The sequence below is a fragment of the Lactuca virosa genome, chromosome 3 (genome assembly GCF_052849685.1).
Source record: "Lactuca virosa cultivar CGN04683 chromosome 3, Lactuca_virosa_CGN04683_v6, whole genome shotgun sequence".
NCBI lineage: Eukaryota > Viridiplantae > Streptophyta > Magnoliopsida > Asterales > Asteraceae > Lactuca > Lactuca virosa.
Genome location: NC_136428.1, coordinates 394,850,447 through 394,871,297, shown reverse-complemented (window position 1 = coordinate 394,871,297; position 20,851 = coordinate 394,850,447).

Here is a 20,851-nt window from a genome sequence, read left to right as displayed (position 1 = left end):
TAAACTGAGAGATTTAAAAGAGATGTAGATCACTAGTGTAAATGAATGTAAGTTCTGTTTATGCTTATGTTTCTGTATTGACGATGACATCCCAATGTTTTGAAAATGAATGAAATACATTTCTTCGGAAATGATTTGATAACGTATTTATCATGTTTTTCTGGGAACAAATTCCGCACCATTTTTATTAAAAGAGGTATTCTGATTTTTATAAAGCATAAACAAAATTGGTCTTTTCTGGCCTTGAAAATGGGGATGTCGCACTATTCCTAAATAACATTCATATATATCGTTGACTAAATTTGATTAAAATCTCACAATCTAAGCTTTTAGATTTGAAATGAACTATGAGTTCGTCTCCCGTAATTATAGCAAAACAACTTTTCAAGCTCTACAACTTTGCGAATTGAAACTTTTGTTTTTAATAATTAACACTTCTAACTTGAAACACTTACCATAATAATTATTATCTTACTAGCATAACACTTATGTTCCCACTAGCTTTGACATGTACCCAGAAATAAGCTGGACTTCTAGAAATCAATACCTATTGACTTTCTTACCAAAGTTCAGATTTCTGATACAAGACGCTTCCATAAAACTTTATCTAGGCTTCTCAAACTTATACACACTACCTTTGATAGCTCACATGTGTGTCTAAAAAATTTTAGAACTTACAGCAATAAGTCTCAAATGTTTAGACCTTTTTCCATTTCTCACAATTCGAACTATGAAGAGGGATGTCGTAATCAAAATCGAATTTTGAGAATGCAATTACCATAACTGTTATCTCCTTAAAATCTTCTTAGTGAAAGCGTTTCGTCATCATCAGTTTCATGAAGTGGAGAGAAACCTTGTGTCACTTAGATTTTGTGGTGTATGCCTATCCATGTGAATCTGTCATTATCATAAGACAAGGTCTATGACAAATCCAAACTCATATGGACTGAACTTGTTCAATCTTAATTTCTTGCCTCCTGGCAGCACAAGGGCCTACCATTGCTTCCAGGTTGTTAAGTAGATCACCCTTACTAATCAATGAACTCTCACTGATCAAGGTGCTTTGCATTATGCAAACAATTGAGAACTCATAGAACTCACATGCATAGTCAACTTTAACTAGAATGGACATAGAAAAAAGAATAGGTCAACACGATAGGTTACAAACCTCAAGTCGTGAGCTAGGGATACACAATAGGTTTATTCTTGATTAGTTCCTGAAACTTTTCAAGATCTTTAAGACTCCCACTGACTTCTTGACATATAAGATTCTCTTGTCAAGAAATATTCCTTGACAAACAAATACGCATGAGTTAGTGTGTATTCTTATCAAGAATGACACTTCATATAATCGGTCTTAGTTGGTCTTTGTCTTATCCAAGACATCACAACTACCAATTACAAATGTGTTCTTACCATACTTAAGGTATGTCACTCAAGTTACAATCTTGGAGAATGACTCTAAGACTCGATTTTGGAACGAAGTATGACTCTCCTTAATTGATTTAACCATTTCAACAATTCCTGATACATCTTCTTAGTCATGCAAATGTACTAAGGTGTCCTTAGAGGATCAATTGTGATATGGTTTTCATATTCATTAATATGATCATAAAACACGATATTAAAGTATTCTCCTTTCCTTTCAGATTAGAGAAACTTTTAATCTTTCTGCCTGTTTGATTCCTTTTATTCGTTTTGCTATACATTGAAACTTTTTCAATGATTCAGAATCACACTTAATCTTGTAAGCATAACCATATTTACCAAACTTTTAGTAAATCATAACAAATAGTCTTATTGTTCTTTGTGGTGGACCTGACCAGTGCATAATGATGTGTACTAGATCCCTTAGTCCTTCACTTCACTCATATATATATATATATATATATATATATATATATATATATATATATATATATATATGAACAAGGAATTAGTCTTAATTTCCCAAAGATGAAGGTTCACATTCATCATACAATACAAGTTGCATGATTCCAAGTTTCTATCCAAATGAAACTTGGTTGATGAGAATCTTTCCTTATTTGGTAAATTTTGACACTACCACAAACAAAAGAATTAAATCCAATTTCCAATATTGCTAACAATAGAAATATACAAACATCAATTTTCACAAAACCATTGCAAGGATAAATATAAGACAAAAATTAAATTTTTCTTTATAATTATGGAAAACTTGTCCTTACAATGCAAATACATATGAAAATTATGTTACTAAATATTTCTAAGCAATCTATCATAACTCCTAAGTAGCAGCTCAAAAATATGATCATCGAACCATGCGATCAAAATCCATCTCTTCATGATCAGACTCTGCTTACTCTTCCTTTAAGCTTCATTTCTTTCTTCGATCCTAGAAAACATCAAAATGTAATTACATTACATCATGTATTAAAGTCTCCAAATATGAACTTAATAGAGTTAGAGAGTGGACTTACCCATATGGGGTTGGGCCCAATTTGGAAAATTGGGCCATTAGTGGGCCTTTGTGGATCTTTTACATTTGGGCCTCAAATTTGGTTCATGTTGGGCCAGGGGTAAAATAGTCATTTTACCCCAAGTATGGATGGTGGTCCTTAGAATGAAATTTAATTGCTAATTGGGTATTATTTTGATCTGATAGTTTGTACGTGTCGTCAGGGCGGCAGCTAGGGATTCCCTTCAGTGAGCTTCTGCATTCGAGGTGAGTTTTCCTCACTGTACTTAAGTGCCGAAGGCACCAAAGCCAGCCCTTTGGATTGTTGTCTTGGTTTATCGTATGTTGTTGTGTTGCTATGATCTTTTAGATTGGTATCCTGGTAGATAGGATGTTCTTATGCTGTTATGATCTGTTAGGTCGGTATCCTGATACTATGATGATGATATGCTTAGTGGTCTCTAGATCTATTTGACTGGCTGTAGACTGGTATATGATTATCTGTTATATGTGCACATGTTTGGTCGGTGACTGAGGCTTCACTGCTTTGTGCAAAAGCCAACAGGTCGGGGCATACCAACCCGATGGTTGAATGGGCCCGAGGGTAGTCCATCTTGAGGATGATTGGTCCCATAGTTTGTTGCCATTCCAACCCGATGATTGAGAGCCTACGGTATTCCAACCCGATGGTTGACTGGACCCATAATATGTTTGCATTCCAACCCAATGGTTGAGGGTCTGGGGTATTCCAACCCGATGGTTGATTGGACCCATAGTATGCTATTTGTTGATATATATGTTATATGTTTGTGTGGTTGTAATTTAGGGGAATCACTAAGCTTTGTGCTTATAGTTTTGTTTATGGTTTCAGGTTCTTCAGATGATTTCTGGCAAGGCGAAGGCGTGACCGTACACATCCTTGGTTTTACAACAGATTGGATCTTAGGAGACTTTGATTTTAAATAATGTTTTGGAAATAATAATTTGTAAACACTTTTATTAATAAAGGGGTTGCTTTTGAAAGGTTTAAATTTATTGACATTTTTGGGATTTTTCACGCTAACTCTACTAGAACGACGAAGAGGTAATGAACTGTCAACTGGCTCACCTGGAATTTCTTCCTCTTATTGAGTGCTAGTATCTTTTAAGGTTACTTCATTTGTTGACTCTTGAATTTCATCAAGGTCAATTCTGCTCCCACTGTCCTGTTTGCATACGAGCTCCCTCTTGCGAAAGACTCCTCTTCATGCTACAAATATCACGTTCTAACTAGGTCTGTAGAACAAATATCCAAAAGACTTTTTTGGGTAGCCAATGAAAATACATTTCTCACTTCTAGCTTCTAACTTCTCATGAGTCTCTCGTCTAACGAAAACTTCACAACCCCATAATTTTATATGTGCTAACGAGGGAACTTTCCATGTCCACGTCTCGTAAGGTGTTTTGGAAACCTTCTTAGTAGGGACAAGACTGAGGATATTGGTGGTTGTCAGTAAGGCATACCCCTAGAAAGGGATGATATGAGTGGTTTGACTCATCATGGAACGAACCATGTCCAACAAGGTCTGATTGCACCTCTCATCCACACCATTAAGTTGTGGTGTTCTAGGAGGAGTCAATTGTGAAACTATTCCACATTCCTTGACGTGGTCGGGGAACTCGATACTAAGATACTCGCCTCATCGATCAGATCAGAGCATTTTTATCTTGCTGCCTAATTGATTCTCAACTTCATGTTTAAACTCTTTGAACTTTTTAAAGGTTTCTTATTTATGCTTGATCAAGTAGATGTAACCATATCTATTATAATCATCTATAAAAGTTACATAAAATTGATTAGCATCTTTTGTGGTGGATCTGAATGGTCCACACACATCTGTGTGTATGAGGTCCAACAAACCTTCACCTCTTTCAAAAGATCCAGTGAAAGGTGATTTTGTCATCTTACCCATAAGACAAGATTCACATTCATCATCTGGCCTTATGTCAAATGATTCCAACAATCCATCTTTTTGAAGTTGTGCGATGCATTCCTTGTTAGTGTGCCCAATACGACAATGCAACAAGAATTCCTTGTCTAAACCGTTAGACGAATCAATGTGAAATACAATATTTCCTAAGTTATCAACACAAGTCACAGTTTCATACACTCCCTTACAAGATACAGCTTCAAATTTTAAAACACCATTTTTATAAACTAAAATTGAACCATTCAAATCATCAAAAGAGTAACAAAAACCTTGTATGAAGAATGCATGAAATGAAATAATGTTTCTAGTCATTTATGACGAATAACAACAACTAATCAAATCTAAACTAACATCACTACTAAGCATAAGATGATAAGTCCCAATCTTGGTAATAGGAGAAGATCGCCTATTCCCCATGATCACATCCATCCTTCCATGCTCCACCTCTTCACTTTTTCTTAGCTCCTGCAAATCAGAACAAATATGAAAAGCACATCCTGTATCAAGGACCCAAGAACGAGTAGATGGTTAGTTATTAGTTTGAATAGTGTGTATACCTACCGACGTTGGCTTCACCTTGCCATCCTTGATGTCTTTCAGGTAATTGGGGGAACTCCTCTTCAAATGGGCCTTGTCATTGCAGTAGTAGCAAGTGGCCTCTTTGTGGTCACTAATAGTTGTAATGTCTGTACTAGGCCTCGCTTTTGGGCCATTGCTAGATAACCCAACTAGGGCCTTGCCCTTCCAGTTAGCTTTGGGAGCAACCTTCCTCTTCTTCCCTTTGTTTTGCCCAATGGCGAGAACGAGAGCATTAGTAGATGGGGTCGGATTCTTTCCATTCATTCCTGACTCAGAATCCTATAGCAAGTTATTGTGACAACCCGAAATTTCTATCTTGTACAACCATTCACTTCAATAGAAGTCAGAATTGTTTCTGCTAACTTTTAAGCTTTTTGGAGTCAGTTTGAGTGTTCTAAAGCCTAGTACTTCAAGAGATAACTGGAGGGAGGATACTTTAGGGTAAAGTGTGCAACATTTAAGTTCCAAAACTCCAAGAGTTTGGAGTTTACGACCCAAATAGTGTTGGGGCCGTAAACCCTAAGGACTATATAAGTGACACTTAGTCATTTTTAGCTCTTTTTCACATTTTCAAGTCTAGAACCATTTCTCTCTCAAGTATCATCCAAAGTTTCTTCAAGATCTTCAAGAAAGTAAGTGTTTTCTTCCACGTTTAGTTGATCTCTTCCTTAATCTAGTGATCTTACATGATTTCATCCATGAAATCATTCCATTTGGTTAGATCTGCAAGCATTCTTCATTTCACCAAGAACACCAAGAACACACACTAGTGTTCTTGGGCCGTGAACACCCTTTCAAGCTCCTTTATTGTAAGTATTCTTACCCTAGTGTGTTATAAGGCTTGTTTCACTTCTTATTCAACTAGAAAACACAAAGAAACACAAGTCCATAAGGTGTTTACGGCCAAGACATGTTCTTGAGCCGTAAACCCTAATAGAGGGGGCATAGTGTTCCCTAGTCCCTTCCTTAGCCTTGGATGAAAGCCTAGATCACTTCCTTGAAGGGTTTAGGACCTTAAACATCAAAAATATCAAGAACACATAGGAGTTTACGGCCAAGATGACACCTTGGGCCGTAAACTCTATAAGTTGGTGCTATTGTGCCACAATGACTTCCTAAGGCTTAGACTTAACCAGAAGATGCTACTTCATGACTTGTAAGACTCTTAAACACAAAACGGTATACATTACCATGAGTTTACGGCCGTAAACTCATGGGGAAATGACCATGGGCCGTAAACTCATGAGTTGGTACCATTTGGGCCATAAACTCCTTTGTAAGGCCCTACTCCCATTAGATGCAACCCTTTGGTACTCCTGGCACTTGAATCAAAGTGTTATTCATGTATTAGGGTGTCTTTACTTGATTAATTAGTTGTTAATTTACTAATTGGATACATATATATGTTATTATATGTTAATTAGGATCCGTGTGTGTGTTCAAGTCTTCACTTGACACTTAGCATCCTATAACATCCGTTCATCCAAACCACTCACTACAGCTGAGTTCATACCCCTTAATCAACCATTTAAATGATTTTAAATGCTTTTATGGGAGGGGGGAATACAAGTTGAACTATTATAGTTATTATATCAATCACATGTGATTAATAACTACCAAACAAGTGGATTTCTTACTTTTCAAACTATGTTATCAAACAAACTACTTCAAACTGTTTTACAAACTGTTTTACATGTTAAATACTTTTATTAAACTCTTTTAAACTTATATTTTGTTAAATGTGTATCTATATAGATATAGTTATATAAGTAGGATTGAAAGGACTTAGGACTGATAGCTCACCTTACCTCCTGTTCCTTGTTTGGTTATGGACTTAGGGTATCGGTTGTTTATCCGAAGGTCGTTTGAATCCTAGTTATATATTATGTATATGTATATATATATATAAAAGTTCCTTCTTTCTATTCAATACCTTTGGGTAGCAAAGGTATACAAACATGTTCATACATACAAACAACCTTACTAGTAAACTATAATAAGTATAGTTTAGGAAGTTACTAATACTATTACTAGAACAATGAAACATACAATGAGTCAGTTCATACATGAGTCAACACATACTATTAGGAGAAACAGAGAGAACATACTTACATACTAGACAGAGAGAGAACATACAATACAGCTAGTACATACTATACATTATACAAGAGAACATACTATTATGAGAAACAGAGAGAACATACATACATACTAGACAGAGAGAGAACATACAATACAGCTAGTACACACAATACATATACAAGAACACTACTACAGTTATGTGAGCCACATAAGGGGGCATGGCATCACCTGTCATGGCTCGTTTTGTATCCAGAATCTCCTTAAGTGGAGAGCGTTGAGTTTGTGTATAGATCTGTATTGGATTAACTATCCTACACCTTGCTGCTAGCTACAGTGGGACTTGCAAGTCTACGGGTGCCAAACGTCATTCCTTCCGACGTCTTTCATCGTCGTGTTTTTAGTCGGTAGTATGGTGTCACACCCCAAACCCAGAACGGCAGAAACGTTCTGGGGTGGAGGACGTCATGTACAATATCACAACAATTCATAATAGTAAAGACAAGCAACAACATCCATTGCATTAATATAATAATTGTAATACAAGCGTGTTCTGTATAGTTTGTAGGACACCAAAAGTATAATCAAAATAAAAGATGAGTCTTGTATGTACTCCATCTTCTCAAAAAACTCCATCTGTACCTGTCTACTGATGACCTGAGAATACAAGTTATTTTGAAAAAGTTTATCAGCATAAAGCTGGTGAGTTCATAAGTATTTAGTGTCATTGCTTGTATAAAAATGTTTATAACAATGTAGAGTAATAACTGATTTCAAACGTTTGTAAATAGTATGCTCCCTAGAAAACCCTATATTTTCTAGTAAAAAGTAGTCTTCTACCAAGACTCGATTGTTTGTATGTTTGTTCTTTCGTAAATGTAAGGGTTTTTCCCCAGTGAAAACTATTAGTATGAAAATATAGTTTTAGATTTCACCCTTGTAAGGTGATTTCAAAATAAGTGTAATAGGGGAAATTAATATTTTTCCTCAGCAGTGACACTGCTGGTCTTAAAGTGATGAGATACAGACTCCAGGTAGTACTAAATGTACAGCACACCTCGGGGAATCTAAAGTAATGAAAAAGGTAGACTCCAGGTGGTATTAAATGAACAATACGCCTCAGAGAGTCTAAAGTGATGAAAATGTAGACTCCAGGTGGTATTAAATGAACAATACGCCTCGGAAGAGAAGGAACCTCATGGTCGATCAGTCTCTGGTCCAATTCCTTGGCACTATCAAAGGTTGCAGGGTTTGAAGCTAGCACGTTCCCTCGATATGGGGGTACCAGACCCCATATGTATCTTTCGATTTTCTTGCTTTCTGTGGGGACCATGTTAGGACATAGAGCCACCAGGTCGCAGAACCTGGCTGTATAAGCCACTATGTCAGAACCCTGCATTTTGAGGTTCCACAGTTCCTCCTCGAGTTTCTGAATTTCGCCCCTTGGGCAGTACTCCCTTGTCATAAGGTCCTTCAGAGTATCCCAACCCATGGCGTTAGCTGTTACCAGTGAGAGTGATTTGACATGGCCATTCCACCACGTCAGGGCCCTTTGGGTGAAGGTGCAAGCAGCGAACTTTATCTTGCTTCCTTCAGGGCATGAGCACATCTCGAAGATTGCTTCTGTTCTCTCGATCCATTGGGACAGTGCAAGGATCCCTCCGGTTCCGTTGAAGTATGTAGGTTTGCAGTTGATGAAATCTTTATAAGTACACTCCCGTGCACGTGGATGGATTTCACCATGGCTAGAGTTAGTGCCAGTCCCCGTTCCACTAACGCCACCAGAGTTTACTTGGGCCATGGCGGCGGTCACAGCAGCGGTCACAGCTGCGTGGAACTCACCGCATCGAACTGCGGAGGGGGTGGTGGTGGTGGAGTTTGATTTGCAGGCGTGTTTCTAGTTGGACGCTTGCGAGGCGGCATCTTTTACTGAACGTTTAGAAAGATGCTGACAATAGTAAGAATCGACTGTAAGTATGATGAGAGTGCTTCATGGACTAAATCGCCATAGTCCAACTATCAAATAGGGTCATAATAATAGAGTAGGGAAACATAAGAGTACAGACTTTCCCATAGATTAGACAACTGCCAATATTACTGGTATTAATGATGTAAAATGAGTTCAGGAAGAATGACCTAACAGTAGGTCTTACATCAAACCATAAGGGAAACTATTGGCAGCTTAGGAGTCTAGTTAGAGTACTTTCAAAGTTAGGAATGTTTACAGACAAGTGAAACAGAGATACTGAAGAGAAAGGCTATTCTTTTAAGAAAAGAAAGGATGAGCAGATAATCCTCTACTGGCGACGGGCACCCCTTGGGCGAACCCTTAAGTCAGCCATGGTATCTACGCGAGAATAGGGGGAAAAGAATAGTTAATAGGCGTACTAATCTAAGATAATTATATGATGATCGTTATTAGTTGATTCAATACTTGCATAGTGCATACCAGTTACATGCAACCAAAACAGGATAGACCTTCGAATAAGTGACCCTAACTCTAAGTCCACAACCAAACAAGGAACAGAAAGTAAAGCAAAGATCACAGATTCTAAGTCTATAGCGCCTTAGTCACATGTAACCTTAGGGTATCCACTTAGCAACTATTGCCCTACTAGTAACGACCTTTTTAGTTCTCACATATGTAATTTATAGTAACACAGAATACTCCTATAGTATTCTGTTCTAACGTTCTTGTTGTAGTAGTGTTGGTAAGTTTTTAGACTTGTTGCAACACCACAACTACTCTTAGGCACATGCTACTCACTTCTCGGATAATATAGTTGATCAGGCTATATCTTCCCAGACTTGACTATATGTCTCTAAGTCTAATTGCGCTGTCCAACAATCGTAATACTTTTGTTCTGTTCTAGTATGATAATGACCCTGGTGTGAACAGATGTATATATATACTTAGTTAAATATTTTATTATTTAAAAGTATATATTCTTGGTCAGAGTGTTTTAATCCCGATGTGTTTATAGTTCGTATATCTTTTATGGGTTGATATACTTGATTCACTATAAACAGTGCTCTGATACCAATCTGTCACACCCCAAAACCGGAACGGCGGAAACGTTCTGGGGTGGAGGACGTCATGTACAGTATCACAACAATGCATAATAGTAAAGACAAGCAACAACATCCATTGCATTAATATAATAATTGTAATACAAGCGTGTTCTGTATAGTTTGTAGGACACCAAAAGTATAATCAAAATAAAAGATGAGTCTTGTATGTGCTCCATCTTCTCAAAAGCTTCATCTGTACCTGTCTACTGATGACCTGAGAATACAAGTTATTTTGAAAAAGTTTATCAGCATAAAGCTGGTGAGTTCATAAGTATTTAGTGTCATTGCTTGTATAAAAATGTTTATAACAATGTAGAGTAATAACTGATTTCAAACGTTTGTAAATAGTATGCTCCCTAGAAAACCCTATATTTTCTAGTAAAAAGTAGTCTTCTACCAAGACCCGATTGTTTGTATGTTTGTTCTTTCGTAAATGTAAGGGTTTTTCCCTAGTGAAAACTATTAGTATAAAAATATAGTTTTAGATTTCACCCTTGTAAGGTGATTTCAAAATAAGTGTAATAGGGGAAATTAATATTTTTCCTCAGCAGTGACACTGTTGGTCGTAAAGTGATAAGATACAGACTCTAGGTAGTACTAAATGTACAGCACACCTCGAGGAATCTAAAGTAATGAAAAAGGTAGACTCCAGGTGGTATTAAATGAACAATACGCCTCAAAGAGTCTAAAGTGATGAAAATGTAGACTCCAAGTGGTATTAAATGAACAATACGCCTTGGAAGAGAAGGAACCTCATGGTCGATAAGTCTCTGGGCCAATTCCTTGGCACTACCAAAGGTCACAGGGTTTGAAGCTAGCACGTTCCCTCGATATGGGGGTACCAGACCCCAGATGTATCTTTCGATTTTCTTGCTTTCTGTGGGGACCATGTTAGGACATAGAGCCACCAGGTCGCAGAACCTGGCTGTATAAGCCACTATGTCGGAACCCTGCATTTTGAGGTTCCACAGTTCCTCCTCGAGTTTCTGAATTTCGTCCCTCGGGCAGTACTCCCTTGTCATAAGGTCCTTCAGAGTATCCCAGCCCATGACGTTAGCTGTTACCAGTGAGGGTGATTTGACATGGCCATTCCACCACGTCAGGGCCCTGTGGGTGAAGGTGCAAGCAGCGAACTTTATCTTGCTTCCTTCAGGGCATGAGCACATCTCGAAGATTGCTTATGTTCTCTCGATCCATTGGGACAGTGCAAGGATCCCTCCGGTTCCATTGAAGTATGTAGGGTTGCAGCTGATGAAATCTTTATAAGTACACTCCCGTGTACGTGGATGGATTTCACCATGGCTAGAGTTAGTGCCAGTCCCCGTTCCACTAACGCCACCAGAGTTTACTTGGGCCATGGCGGTGGTCACAGCTGCGGTCACAGCTGCCTGGAACATCACCGCATCGAACTACGAAGGGGGTGGTGGTGGTGGAGTTTGATTTGCAGGCGTGTTTCTAGTTGGACGCTTGCGAGGCGGCATCTTTTACTGAAAGTTTAGAAAGATGCTGACAATAGTAAGAATCGACTGTAAGTATGATGAGAGTGCTTCATGGACTAAATCGCCATAGTCCAACTATCAAATAGGGTCATAATAATAGAGCAGGGAAACATAAGAGTACAGACTTTCCCATAGATTAGACAACTGCCAATATTACTGGTATTAATGATGTAAAATGAGTTCAGGAAGAATGACCTAACAGTAGGTCTTACATCAAACCATAAGGGAAACTATTGGCAGCTTAGGAGTCTAGTTAGAGTACTTTCAAAGTTAGGAATGTTTACAGACAAGTGAAACAGAGATACTGAAGAGAAAGGCTATTCTTTTAAGAAAAGAAAGGATGAGCAGATAATCCTCTACTGGCGACGGGCACCCCTTGGGCGAACCCTTAAATCAGCCATGGTATCTACGCGAGAATAGGGGAAAAGAATAGTTAATAGACGTACTAATCTAAGATAATTATATGATGATCGTTATTAGTTGATTCAATACTTGCATAGTGCATACCAGTTACATGCAACCAAAACAAGATAGACCTTCGAATAAGTGACCCTAACTCTAAGTCCACAACCAAACAAGGAACAGGAAGTAAAGCAAAGATCACAGATTCTAAGTCTATAGCGCCTTAGTCACATGTAACCTTAGGGTATCCACTTAGCAACTATTGCCCTACTAGTAACGACCTTTTTAGTTCTCACATATGTAATTTATAGTAACGCAGAATACTCCTATAGTATTCTGTTCTAACGTTCTTGTTGTAGTAGTGTTGGTAAGTTTTTAGACTTGTTGCAACACCACAACTACTCTTACGCACATGCTACTCACTTCTCGGATAATATAGTTGATTAGGCTATATCTTCCCAGACTTGACTATATGTATCTAAGTCTAGTTGTGATGTCCAACAATCGTAATACTTTTGTTCTGTTCTAGTATGATACTGACCCTGGTGTGAATAGATGTATATATATACTTAGTTAAATATTTTATTGTTTAAAAGTATATATTCTTGGTCAGAGTGTTTTAATCCCGATGTGTTTATAGTTCGTATATCTTTTATGGGTTGATATACTTGATTCACTATAAACAGTGCTCTGATACCAATCTATCACACCCCAAAACCGGAACGGCGGAAACGTTCTGGGGTGGAGGACGTCATATACAGTATCACAACAATGCATAATAGTAGAGACAAGCAACAACATCCATTGCATTAATATAATAATTGTAATACAAGCGTGTTCTGTATAGTTTGTAGGACACCAAAAGTATAATCAAAATAAAAGATGAGTCTTGTATGTGCTCCATCTTCTCAAAAGCTTCATCTGTACCTGTCTACTGATGACCTGAGAATACAAGTTATTTTGAAAGAGTTTATCAGCATAAAGCTGGTGAGTTCATAAGTATTTAGTGTCATTGCTTGTATAAAAATGTTTATAACAATGTAGAGTAATAACTGATTTCAAACGTTTGTAAATAGTATGCTCCCTAGAAAACCCTATATTTTCTAGTAAAAAGTAGTCTTCTACCAAGACCCGATTGTTTGTATGTTTGTTCTTTCGTAAGTGTAAGGGTTTTTCCCCAGTGAAAACTATTAGTATGAAAATATAGTTTTAGATTTCACCCTTGTAAGGTGATTTCAAAATAAGTGTAATAGGGGAAATTAATATTTTTCCTCAGCAGTGACACTGCTGGTCGTAAAGTGATAAGATACAAACTCCAGGTAGTACTAAATGTACAACACACCTCGAGGAATCTAAAGTAATGAAAAAGGTAGACTCCAGGTGGTATTAAATGAACAATACGCCTCAGAGAGTCTAAAGTGATGAAAATGTAGACTCCAGGTGGTATTAAATGAACAATACACCTCGGAGAGTCTATTTTGCCTGTAACTCTAAATTGTTTAATTAAAGGTTTGAATGTGAACTCGTATGTAACCATGCTGATCGGCGGCTGAATATCGGATGACCCTCAAGGTCATAAATAGTGAGGTAGCATTCTGTCACCCCTTGGCCTTTCGGTTGGGACTGTAGCTAGCAGTCAGGATGTGGGAGTGTCTGTCTCGTATAGATCTATACACACAATGCCCGCTCTCTCTCCAGGAGACTCTGGTTACAAAGTGATACCACGATGAAGTGTCGTACCGAGAAATAGAATGTCACATTCTGTTATAGTATTTAATGTTTGTGTAGTGTATAGTATGTTCTCTTGTATAGTGTATAGTATGTTCTCTTGTATAGTGTATAGCATGTATTGTTACTCAATGTAGTACTTATGTAGTGACTCATAAATGTACTGACTCTTGTATGGGTCGTTGTAATAGTAGTAGTGAGTAGTAATCCCTTAACTATACCTATTATAGTTAAATAGTAATATTGTTTGGATGCCTTTGTTACACAAAGGTATTGAACTGAAGTGAAAGCTTTTATATCTAACATATATATATATATATATATATATATATATATATATATATATATATATATATATATATATATGATATATAACTAAGAATTCAATGACATTCGGACAAATAACAGGATACCCTAAGTCCACAACCAAACAAGGAACAGGAAGTAAGGTGAGCTATCAGTCCTAAGTCCTTCAAGTCTTACTTATATAAATAGATTAGTGTAGATATGAGTTTGAAAACAATGCAAGTTTAAAAGAGTTTTGGAAATAGTTTTAGTATTTAAAAGTTTAATAAATGGGTTTAGAAACACTTGAAAATCCATATGTTTGATAGCAATTTGAAAGCAATAGAAAATCTTTCTGTTTATTCTAGTTATTAATCACATGTGATTAAAGCAATAACTAGAAATGTGCAACTTGTATCCCCCCCCCCCCCCATAAAAGCATTTAAAAATCATTTCAATGGTTAATTAAGGGGTATGAACTCACCTGCAGTGAGTGGTTTGGATGGAAGTGCCGGATAGGATGCTAAGTGTCAAGTGAGGACTTGAACACACACACGGATCCTATGTAACATGCAGTGATACATATATGTATCTAATTAGTCATTTAACAACTAATTAATCAAGTAAAGACATCCTAATACATGGAAACACTTTGTTTCAAGTGCTAGGAGTACTAAAGGGTTTCATCTAAGGAGAATATGGCCTCACATTGGAGTTTACTTCTCATTTGGTAACCCTACATGTGTTTACGGTTTTTGGTCATTTCCCCGATGAGTTTTCGGCCGTAAACTCATGGTAAATTGTACCATTGTGTGAATTAACGTCTTATACCCCTCAAGGAAGTGTTCTAGGTTTGTATTCAAGGCTTAGGAAGGGACTAGGGCTCAAAATGGCTCATCTTTGGAGTTTACGGTCCTTGGACCACTCCCTTGGAGTTTACGGTCGTAAACCCATGTGTTTACGGTCGTAAACCCATGAGTTTACGGCCGTAAACTCATGGTCACTCCTACCATTTCGTGTTTTGGGGTTTCTAGCTCATGCATGCAAGGTTCTAGTCCAATATCCAAGTCCTAGAAGGTGTTTGTGGCCCTAATACACCACTTGATGGTGTTTACGGTTCAAGGAGATCCCTTGACCGTAAACACATCTCTTCTTGAGGGTTTTTGGTGTTTGTAAATGGTTTAACATGTATTCTAAGTAAGTAACTAGTTAGGAAGAGTGTACTTACTTATAGGAAGCTTGCAAGAGTGTTTAAGAACCAAAAACACTAGTGTGTGTTCTTGGTGTTCTTGGTGTTTTGAAGAACACTTGAAGATCTAAGTAAAAATAAAGAATTCATGGATGAAATGATGTATAACAACTAGATGAAAGGTTGTAACAACAAATCAAGAGGAGAGACACTTACATTTTTGGAAAATTTGGAAGATGTTCTTATGATAGTTGAGAGAAAATGGTGGGAGTTCTTGAGCTAAGAAGTGAGAAGTGAGGAGTTTGGGGAGTAAACTCATGCCTTAAGCATGAGTTCATGGCCAAAATGGAGTTTACGGCCCAAACTCCCCAAGTTTGGCCGTAAACACCTTGTTATGGTGTTAAATGTTTATTTGTTACACATCACTCCTAAACGATACTTCCTTTTATTTATTCGTTTGACGAATTTAAAAATAAAAACACCCAAACAGACTTAAAACCGGCCAAAAACGTACTGAAATGAATTTGACTATTATTTGTAGTGCTTGACTGCAGAGTTTATACAAATGAAAATTTTGGGTTGTCACATATGGTACAGGCATATCACATGGTACTTTAAATAACAATTGGTTTAAGGTAGTTAGTACAGCAGTAGTTACTTAATACAACACTACAGTACTATTTTATTTCCCCATTGCATTCACTTTGTGATCTTCACACAATGAGCAGTAATGTAAAACTATATTTTTGGTTAATGATAGTCAGATTTGGGAAAATACATACTCTTATAAGAAACATTTTACAAACATTTGATGCCTTGGTAGAAGGCTACATTTAGTAGAAAACATAGGGTTTTCTAGGAGTTTCAAACATTTTACAAACATTTACAAACATTTACAAACTTACAAATCACATACTTACAAACACTTTCTTACAAACAATGACACTAAAATACTTATGATCTCACCAGCTTTAAAGCTGATAAACTCTTTCAAAATAACTTGTATTCTCAAGTCACCAGTAGACAGGTATCGGTGCCAAATTTTGAGAAGATGGAGCTCGTTCAAGACTCATCTTTTATTTTGATTTACATTTTTAGTGTCTATTACACTTCACAGAACACACTTGTATTAAATTATATTATTAATGCAATGGATGATGTTGTTGCTTGTTTACTACTATTCATTGTTGTGATACTATACATGATGTCCTCCACCCCCGAACGATCCCGTCGTTCCGGTTTTGGGGTGTGACAGTTATTTACTTGGGCCAATGTGGTTTCTGTGTTCAAATAATAGGCCAAAATGAGCTGATCATTGCAATTTGGTATGGTTTTTAAGACCAAGTCAATGGTCAACTCCTCATCGGACTGCACATTGAGCCTACGAAGGTGTTCCACGTACCTTTTCATTCTTTGCATGTCGTTGCCCACAGACTCTCCTTCTTTCATCATGCAAGCCATGAGGGCTTTGACCACTTCCTATTTTTCTTAACGAGTTCTCTTGTGGTACTTTTCCACAAGGCCATTGTTCATCTCATATGGCTAATAGTCCTCATAGAACCTCTATAATTCGTGGACCATAGTGGCGGCCATGATGCAAGCAACTTTTTTTGCATCGTCGTAATGTTTCTTATATGAGGCTAGTTGTTCTGGATAGTAGTGGCTTCATCGATTTCCATAAGTTTCACTTCAAGGACATATACTTTTCCCTCAAATCGAAGAGCCATCTTGATATTATGCATCCATTTATTATAGTTAGTGCCATCAAATGTCACCTTAGACACGATAGAGAGTAGGGAGAAATCTCAGTGGTGGGTAGACGATGATGGAGTAGAAGCATCACCTGGAGTAGAGATCTATAGAAAAGAAAATTAGTTTTAGTTAGATGATAAAATAATCCTAAATATTTAAACCATAATAAATATTGAGGCTATGACCCAACTATAAAATTCACCATGTAGAAAAAGGATGTCGTAATCTAATTGTAAATTTCATAAAGGTCGGTAAAAACCATTTACCAATTTCAATCAAAATGAAATTCCTAGTTCTTTTGAGATTCATTCAATCTATCAATGGCATGTTTAATCTCAGATTATGCTATTTCTATTTTTGACCGAGATACCGAGGATCACAAACGAGATGTGAATAACCATGCAAATGTGCTTGGCAACCTCGATGTCATTTATCATCTCTAATTGATGTGCTGATTAACCACACACACTACAACAACAAAGATAATTCTCGAGTTGCCCATTAATACACTTTATTATCCCTATTAGTGTGTTGGTTAACCACACACGCTCCACTAATGACATATAAAGAATAATGTGCAATTTCATGGATTAGCATACAAGTTCACATTTTTTCTAAAGTAACTAAGAATGGGATTTTAAGATATAGTTTAGTTACTTTATATCATTATACTTATTAATGAGATTATGTCCCATCAAACCCGTTCAGCTAACGACCCTCCACCACACAGGAGAACGGTGAGTGAGAATGGACACCCATTCAGCGGCCGTTTTATAGGTCGCTTCCTTATACCCTCTTTATAGCATGGTTTCGTGAATGAGGCCTACTATTGATTTGACTAACCTTTCGTATACCTATAATATATGGGCATTAAATGATATATATATATATATATATATATATATATATATATATATATATATATATATATATATATATATATATATATATATATAAGGTGTATTTTAAAACTTTTCTAAAATACTAGGTTTAATTTAATTTTTCGAAATTAAAAGAATTAATTTAATTTAAAGTAAACCAATTAAAATTTATTCTTTATCTTTTAATTAAAAACTAATTATATTAAATTTAAATCTTGTGAGGATTAAATAATTATCTACTATTAACAATTATTTTAAATAATTCAAATTTATTCTTAATCCCTTTCCATCTATATTTTCGAAAATCAAGGGATAAGTGTTATACAATTTTAATCATCCTACTTTAAAGAATTTAAAGGTAATAATTATCAAATAAGGAAACCCTAGGAATTTCGAAAATAAGAGAGGAGGCTAGGGATTCAAGAACCCTAGCCCTAGGCGAAATTTTCATCCATTAGGGTTTAATTTCCATAAACTATAATCTTGATCTATTCAACTATTATGCAAATTCAATTGAAAAAATTGCTCTGATATCACTGATTGGTTTTATATGGTTAAAAAAAACTATTTTTGGCGGAAAAACATAAACCCTAAGTTCGTATACACCCTAAGGGATTTATGTTTTCACTATTGAATGCAATAACCAATTGAACATCAAGAACCCTAGGATTTTAGAAATTAACAAAAATGGTTAGGGTTACATACATTTTGATTATACTAGTAGATAATAAAAAACAATCCTTCATATAGTCACTTAGAAGCTAGCACCATAAATCTAATGCTTCTAATGGTTCACACCCAACCTTAGCAACTAGCAGGCTTGAAGAGAAAGAAGAGGGGGAGGAAAATTTTGTATTTGCCTTGGTGAGAAGAGATGGCCGAAATTATGATGTCGGGGGGGGGGGGGTTATAGGTGATTAAGGAAGCTATGGATAAGGCAGTTTCCAAAGATAAACCTTATCCCTTTCCTTACTCCCTAAGGATTCTTAGGTTTCGTTAATGCCCAATAAACCCTTACAAGCATTCTAGAGTTCCCCCCCCCCCCAATAGGACGGTTCTAGAATTGCTCAATGTTTAACTTTTGAACATTGTCACCTTTGGTCATTCCACTTTTAATTATTCAAATTAATCCCAAAATTTGTTCCAATTAATTCCTAATTAATTTATAATAAAATAATACTATTTCTAACTAATATATTATTCACATACTATATTAATAAATTATTTATTTTGATTTCTAATTAATTTATTAATCATATAATTAATTAATAAATCAGTCTATCTCTTTAAAAGTTATCCTATTAAATTACTAGGTTTGAGGGCAACCCAAAAGGACTTTGCTAATAATTCAAGCATATACTAATTTAGTTATTGGCTTAGACACCTAATCCAACAGAGATGACCTCGGATAAAAACATAGCAAAATCATCCAAAAGCTCATAGATGACTCACATTTGGATTCATGTTCAAGAGCTTTTCAACTGGTGAAACATACTCTAAACCTTGTTAAGGAATTCGATATATGACATATGCAGTTGTCGTCATAGCCTTTTCCAAGAACCTTCTAGGTACATATTTGTCATGTATCATGCTCCCTGAGATATCAGTTAAGTGTATTCTCTTCCTTTCTGAGACCTATTCTGTTGTGCGATATTAGGACATGTTAGTTTTCTTCTAATATTGTGTTCCTATAAAAATTCAACAAATGCAGTAGCAAGATATTCCTGTCCGTTATCAGACCTTAGACAGCGAAAGGTTTTCATAGTTATTCTCCTAGCTTCACTCTTGAAATCTTTGAATTACTAAAAGCTTCAGATTTCTCCTACATAAAATATACCCAAACATGCCTTGAAAAAATCATCAATAAAGGTGATCATATACTTCATACCTTGAAGGGATGGTTGTTTTATAGGACCGAACACATCTAAATTCATAAAATTTAGTGGAGCCTTATACTGAAGACTTGATTTTTCATAGGGCAATTGATGGGATTTACTATATTGAGTCTATTGACAACCAGCACAAACATGACCGTTATTCACCTTAAGTTGTGGTAATCCGTTGACCATCTTATTCTTCATCATTAACTCCATCCTGTGAGAGATCACATGACTCAAACGCATATGCCAAATATCTACATTCTTATTCTTTTTCATCTTATCAACATGTGTCGTTTCAGCATACATCATATATATGGACTTTGCATGATGCCAACACGATATTGGTTGTGATAGAGTTTCGAATTGTGTGTACACCTTCACGTCATCAGGGCCAAATAACACATAGTGACCTGCTCCAGTTAGTTGTGAAACTGAGAGTAAGTTTTTTTCATTACGGGTACATGATACACACCTTGTAATAACAACTCTTTCTTGTTATCTTCTTGACAGAACTTAACATCACCAACATGAGTAATAGGAAGTTTGGAATCATCTACAATTTCAAATACCTTGCTGCCTCCATACTTAACTAGACTTTGAATAATAATTTTCCCCCTGTCATATGGTTAGAGCAACTTGAGTCAACTATCCATTCATCTAGTTTACTCTTTCTTTTTTTGGTTGTAGTTGTTAGAGATAAAACATTTTCTTCTTTAGCAAACAATGCCTTTGTATCCCTTTCTTCCTCATTTTGAGTATTCACTACATTATCTTCTTTTGCAGCACTTTTAGGACAGTTTAGGGCCATGTGATCTCGACTACCACAATTTTAGCATTTAAACAAAAGCTTTTTATTTGAATGGTGGCTTTTCTTTTCTCCTGATGATTCCTTTTTTTCTTCCTCACGTTGCTTCTTATCAACTTCATGAGATCTATTTCTGTCCCCATATCATTTTCTACCATGATGAGGTTTGAACTCACCTCTACGTTTACTAACATACAAAGCTTCCTCTTTTGTCTTGATATAGATACCACCCATTTGTTTTGCCAACACTTCTTAACCAGTAAGTAAGTTTTTGAACCCATGAAGGTTGGCTG